A 6,967-nucleotide genomic window follows, 5' to 3' on the forward strand; every position below is an offset into this window, starting at 1 on the left:
GGCTCCCGATCAAAGCCCATCACTGGATTTTTTTGATTCCCTCTCTGTTTGCTGGTTGTTGTTTGTACCCTTACTGCAGCCAATCCTTGTTGGAAAACCTGTTAAGGACCCTGCCCCCTTGAGCTATGTCTCTCATCTTCCTTCGGGGTCATTGGAGCTTCGATTTCAACCGGTGATAACCAAAATTTGCTCGAGAAGGGTGTTACCCATGTTTCCCCTGTTTTTAGAAATGAACTTGTTCCTTCTTATTTTTGGTTAGTTCTACCGTCGGGGCTTGTCGTCGGGGGTCTCTCTCCGGTGCCCCGCCGAGGTTTATGGCCGAGGTTTCAACTGTCGGATACCTCTATTCCACAGTTTAAAGGGGCGGAACCTGTGTTTATTTGATGGGTTTGATAGTGTCGGCCATCAGTCGCCATTGACCATCGGCCACCCGTTGGGCGACCGCAAGTCCCATGACCCCAAGCACCACCGCAGACACTGTTGTTACTTTGAATTTGGCTGCTGAGTCGCCGAAATAGTCGTGAACAGGGTCTCCCCTATTTCACATTCTTTTCTTTTGTTTTGCTTGTGATAAGTGCTGATTAATCTATAATTTAATATTCTTTTTCCAGCACTTATCAATGTTCTTAAACGGATAACTACTTGTTTTACCATGAAATTGAATAAACAATGAAATAAATTTAAATTATGAGGTAAATAATACTTTTCTTAAAACAGACTCTGAATTGTCTCTCTTCTGGTTGAGATCTTTCATAAAAACATATAAGGAGGAGATTGTGTTGACCCGAATTATTAACCTGATGGAGTTGCAATCAAGCTAAGGGTATAATTCAATGGGCCTTGGTCCTGGTTAGATTGAAAGTTATAATTATATGGAAAAATATTTGATTAACCCTTTTATTAAGTCACGGTCTGATCTGGTTGAGTTCAATCTGAAGCGGTATGGTAAGAATTAAATGTCATTGGGCTCGAGAACAAATTCAAGCAAATCAACAATCATGACCCACCTCAAACCCAAAGTCAATTCCCAACCAATGCCTTGCGTGCCTTCATATAAAATTTATAATTTTAAAATAAAAAAATAAAAAAATAATAATAATAAATAATAATAATAAAATAATAAAATAAATAAAATAATTTCGGGAAGAATTACTGGAAACACTGTTCATATGAACAGTATCCCGTGAAAACACTGTTCATATGAAAATGCGTAATGAGGCTTATGAAAATGCTAAAATTTATAAAGCAAGGACTAAAGCTTTTCATGATAAAAATATTAACCGTAAGTCCTTCGAACCTGGTCAAAAGGTTTGGCTGTTCAATTCCAAGTTGCGACTCTTCCCGGGTAAACTTCGCTCTAGGTGGGATGGACCATTCGTAGTGAAAAAGGTTTCTCCTTATGGTGCAGTAGAGATCCAACACCTCAATGGTGGACATGTTTTAAAAGTCAATGGTCAAAGGTTAAAACCTTATGTAGACTGTATTGCCGACGGGCAATTGATCGAATCCCTTAATTTAACGAACCCTGTTTATAAAAATAATTAAGGACCCACTGTGTCTGGCTGAAGACAATAAACTTAGCGCTTGTTGGGAGGCAACCCAATTCTCTTAGATTATTTCTTAACATTGAGGACAATGTTAGGTTTAGGTTTGGGGGTATTCATCTTGATTTTCATCCAAAAAAAAATTAAAAAAATAAAAAAAATAAAAAATAATAATTAAAAAAATCATTTTTTTAAAAAAATAAAAAAAATATTATTTTTTTTAAAAAAAATGTGTTTATTTTCATTTTTTATAAAATAATAAAAAAAAGTTATTAAAAAAAAAGTTTTTGTTAAAAAAAAAACCCTAATTTATATACATTTATGCGAGAATGATAAACACACAAGGTATATAAAATCTAAAAAGCCCAATGACTAGTAGGAAGTAATACAAATTTAAGTTCTTTTTATTAAGTCTCTCTTAGGGAGTTGTAAGCTAATTAATACTTTGGAATTTCACTACACACTGGCCGACTCTTCTAAGGTCTAGGCTCGACATTATGTTGAGAGTATGGTAGTAACCTTGGACCCTGATGAATCATACTTATCTAATCCAAAAAAAAAAAAAATCAATAAAAATGGATTTAGTCAGGTACATCGAAAAGGGCTACCTATTGTCAAAGATCAAGTGGGCTTGTGATGAGGACTCCGAGCATAAGTCCGTAGGGGAGTCTTGATGCCCGACACCTTATGCCAACTGGTGTGAGAGTTGTCGACTGATTGCTCGTTACACAGAGAAATCACCACAAGAGTAAAAGTGCACAATTTATATATCTTTCTTTAAAAAAAAAGAAAAAAAAATGTTGTATTGATCGAAAAGACAATAGTGTGAAAGCCGTCGTTGTAAAAATTCGAGTAAACTGGAATATTACAGATAAAGCCCGTGAGGTACTAAAGTAAACATCCACAACTCTCGAAATCCTGCAGATAAGATGATTTTGAATCAGTGAGTAGGTCTTTTCGACCAATCCTTGGAAACTACTAGTATTAACAATATTTTGGAGATCCGAACCCTTAGCTTGTGTACGGTCCAGATTTCACCGAGCACTCCAGTATAAATAAGTCTTACAACTCCCTAAACGGAAACTTAATGACTTTAACTTAGATTGCATACTAATCTAGAATTTGGGCTGACTTAGTAAATAAAACCGTGTGTGCTTTGAAATTCTTATCATTTATGTATCTTAAATTATATTTTAATTAAAAAAAAGTTTTTTTTTCTAGCTAGTATGCACTTGGAATTTGAAGTTTCATCAATCGAATTAAAAAAAAAAAAAAAAAAACAACAACAACAACAACAAATTAATCATAACAATAAATGATATTGAAGTTTGTGGGTATCTTCACTGGAAACCCTCACGAGACTATAACTCGTCCACTAGGGTAACCTAGGTGTTTAAAGCCTTGTTGCATATGGTAAATGCAATCGCGATGCCTGCGAAAGTGAGTTAGAGCTTTTCTTTAATTTCATTTTGCTCGAGGACTAGCAAAACATAGGTTTGGGGGTGTGATAAGTGCTGATTAATCTATAATTTAATATTCTTTTTCCAGCACTTATCAATGTTCTTAAACGGATAACTACTTGTTTTACCATGAAATTGAATAAACAATGAAATAAATTTAAATTATGAGGTAAATAATACTTTTCTTAAAACAGACTCTGAATTGTCTCTCTTCTGGTTGAGATCTTTCATAAAAATATATAAGGAGGAGATTGTGTTGACCCGAATTATTAACCTGATGGAGTTGCAATCAAGCTAAGGGTATAATTCAATGGGCCTTGGTCCTGGTTAGATTGAAAGTTATAATTATATGGAAAAATATTTGATTAACCCTTTTATTAAGTCACGGTCTGATCTGGTTGAGTTCAATCTGAAGCGGTATGGTAAGAATTAAATGTCATTGGGCTCGAGAACAAATTCAAGCAAATCAACAATCATGACCCGCCTCAAACCCAAAGTCAATTCCCAACCAATGCCTTGCGTGCCTTCATATAAAATTTATAATTTTAAAATAAAAAAATAAAAAAATAATAATAATAAATAATAATAATAAAATAATAAAATAAATAAAATAATTTCGGGAAGAATTACTGGAAACACTGTTCATATGAACAGTATCCCGTGAAAACACTGTTCATATGAACAGTATTTTTACAAATACATATATATTTATGTATAAATATAAATCAAATAATAAATAAATTAATAAATAATATCCACTGTTTATCTTCTTCTTCCCGATATCCCACTGTTTATCTTCTTTCCCCCCTCCCCCGCAGTGCATCCGGGCCGTTCCGCTTCTTCCCGTTGATCCCGCGTCGATCCGCCGCCCGTGCCAACTCCCAGCAGCCAGCGATGCAAATCCTCCACGCGGTACAGCCGGCGACCAGCTCCTCCACGATCACCGTGCGTGCAGCCAGCATCCCAGACCATCCGCTCGTCCCAGCGCGTTCACAGCAGCAGAATAATTGCAGCACCTCCCGTCGATCCGGCCCTCCGCTTCTATTCTCTCCATGATGCATCCAAGATCCCGGCATTTTAGCCTCTTCCGTTGTCCATGACACACCTGGATCCACCTCCCGGAACTCCAGCACCCCAGCAAAGCCGAGTCTTTCCGGATTTCCTCACGCGTCCGTTTCTTCTCCAGCCAGCATCCCGGAAGACCCAATCCCAGCCGCATCATCCTCTTCCGCGTGCGACCTGGTCGATAGCCCCCTCCCAGCGATCCCGCAGCACCCTCCATTCCAGATCCGCTCCTCTCAGCGTCTCAGCCTCTTCTAGCCGTCCGCAATCCATCCCGGCCGCCCGTGATTCTCCCCCAGATTTCAGCAGCCCGAGATCCATTCCCCCTTCCCGAATGAGCACCCCGGACGATCCTCTCCACGCGATCCATTATTGGAGGAGTCTATATAAGAAGGAAGGAGGGGCGGTGCCAAGGGGGGAGCTCGGTTCGGAAGAAAACAGGGGAACCCCTGTTTCGGTGAAGAAGAAGAAGGAGAAAGCCGAGAGAAAGAAATAAAAAAAGAAGAGAGAGGGGAGGAGAGAGAATAGTTTGTGATATATTGGGAAGAATGGGAGGTGAAGGCTTTCATTTGAAGATGGAAGGACATCCGGCCACCATGCGCGGCTAAACGTCTAGTCTAGGGCTGGATGAAGCCCTAGCAATGTAACAGGGCATTGTAGTTCTTACTCTTTTAATCTTTTTGGAGTTTGTTTAAATTCTCATTCTCAATGAAAAATTATTTTATGATGTTTAAACCTTGAGCATGCCATTTACCATTCATGTTTGCTAAAGTAGTCTAAGATGATCCATGCCTAGGAAGATGAGGTGTGCTACACCCTAGATTAGCATACTTAGGTAGACACTTCATGCTATACCGAAGATGGATCTTCCTAAAACTCTTTATGTTTTTATTTTAAAAGGCTTGTAGCCAAAATTGCATGCCTCTCCAAAAGATAAAAACTAAGAACACAATCCTCGATGCAATGCTATGTGGTGGATTCCAAACCCTAGATCTATTTACTTTGATAAAATTTCAATTCGTACTCATAGATTAATTTAGTTAAATCAAGTTAGCAAATCCTTCTTTTTGATTTATTTTTAAAAGAAAAATAACTTGTCTCTAATCTCTGTGGACCGACACCCGTAATCACTATCCTACGGAATACGTGCTATTGCGTGGTTTAATTTCAAAATTGAAAGAACCGATCAATTTTTGGCGCCGTTGCCGGGGATTGCTAGCATAGTTATTTTTCTTATTAAAAAAATTATTTAGAAATTAAAAAAAATTCTTTAAAAAAAATTCTATTATTGTTACTTTTCTTATCTTCTTTTTCTCTCTTACTAATTTTTATTTATTTATTTATTTTTTTTATCAGGAATCGAGGAAAAAAAATCTGGGATGATCAAAAAGAGAACTGCTGGAAAAGGAATGCTGTAGAGGTTTGCCTAAAAAAAAAATAAATTGCTGGAGAAATTTCCTTTGGTAACCTCTAAACTTTTCCTATTTAAATTAATTATTGGTTTGAAATTTTGTGGTGATTGTTTGATTTTAATTATAGCAAAATTGTGAATGCATGCTTGATACACATACACAAATCAATTTGCACATAGTAAGGGCAATCACCCCAACAAGATAAGAGCCGGATTTCATCACCGGACTCTTGCCCAACTTAGGTGAACTCAATCTCACATAGTGTCATCTTTAATTAAAATCAATTAGACATTGGCCCCTAGGGACATTCGAGCTCAATAGGACGAAGATCACCGAAGGTTGCACCAATTTCGCTCTGTGGCTTAGTTGATGTTTAGGCAAGCTTTGTCCCTATAAGGGAGACAGTTCATCTGTTCGAGGCAAGTGGGTTTTAAGTGGGACCTTTGCGAACGCAACGTGACCCCTCCACTTACCTGGGAGCTTACCTGGTCAACTCGGTTCATTAGACCGGATTGGAGGCTTAGGTGCCCTCTTCAAACCAGTTAGGAACTGTCTAGTGATTTTAGGACAAAGACTAGGATTGATATGCTTTTCTCTTTTATTGCATGCTTGATTGATCGAGTACTAGTGTATGCACGGTAGTCGTTCTAGAGTACAAAACCTATTACCTTTTGACCCTGAAATAGAACGAACCCTTAGGAACATTCGAGCTAAGATCAAAACATTAGGATCATCCCCACCTCTTAAGATGGCTGAAGAACAACCCAAACTCCTGAGGAAGTACTTTACTCCCACTATTTACACTTCCCCATCTTGCATTCAATTACCTGAGGTAGCAGCTGTACAATATGAAATAAAGTCTAGTGTGATCCAAATGCTCCCATCTTTTTATGGGCTCACCAACGAAGACCCATACAAACACCTAGATGAATTTCTTGAGATTTGCACCACTGTCAAGATTCAAAATTTCACTGATGATGCTTTAAAACTTAGATTATTCCCCTTCTCCCTTAAAGATAGAGCTAAGCAATGGCTGAATTCTTTAGAGGCCAATTCGATTCATTCCTGGGGTCAAATGCAACAAGAATTTCTTAAAAAATACTTTCCCATAGGAAGAACGAACCAGTTTAGACGTGCCATTACAAGCTTCTCCCAGACCGAGGGAGAAGAATTTCATGAAACTTGGGAGAGATTTCGTGACCTAATCCGTAAATGCCCACATCATCAAATACCTAAGTGGCAGCTAGTGCAATGCTTCTATGATGGATTGACTGAACGAAACCGTCATATGATTGATGCTGCATGCGGGGGGACTTTCATGCTTCGAAATGAGCATGAAGCATGGCAATTATTTGAAAATCTTAATGAAAACTCCCTCCACCATGCTTCATGTTCTCGTCAAGCACCCTCGAATTCTCAAAGAAGAGGAACCATTTGTGAAATAAGTAATTCTATGGACCTGTCTAGCAAGGTAGATGCATTGTCCCAT

General features: G+C 38.1%; 1 non-coding gene across 1 annotated transcript; it reads right to left on the reverse strand.

Annotated features, from left to right (window-relative positions):
• Window positions 1-6,602: 6,602 nt before the first annotated feature.
• On the reverse strand, window positions 6,603-6,708 carry LOC120110950 (small nucleolar RNA R71). The gene has a single exon (XR_005512072.3). It is a non-coding gene; the product is annotated as a small nucleolar RNA R71 (small nucleolar RNA).
• Between the last annotated feature and the right edge of the window lie 259 nt (window positions 6,709-6,967).

Source organism: Phoenix dactylifera, chromosome 6 (assembly GCF_051530095.1).
Source record: "Phoenix dactylifera cultivar Ajwa chromosome 6, Ajwa_hap1_PhDact_Kaust_v1.1, whole genome shotgun sequence".
NCBI lineage: Eukaryota > Viridiplantae > Streptophyta > Magnoliopsida > Arecales > Arecaceae > Phoenix > Phoenix dactylifera.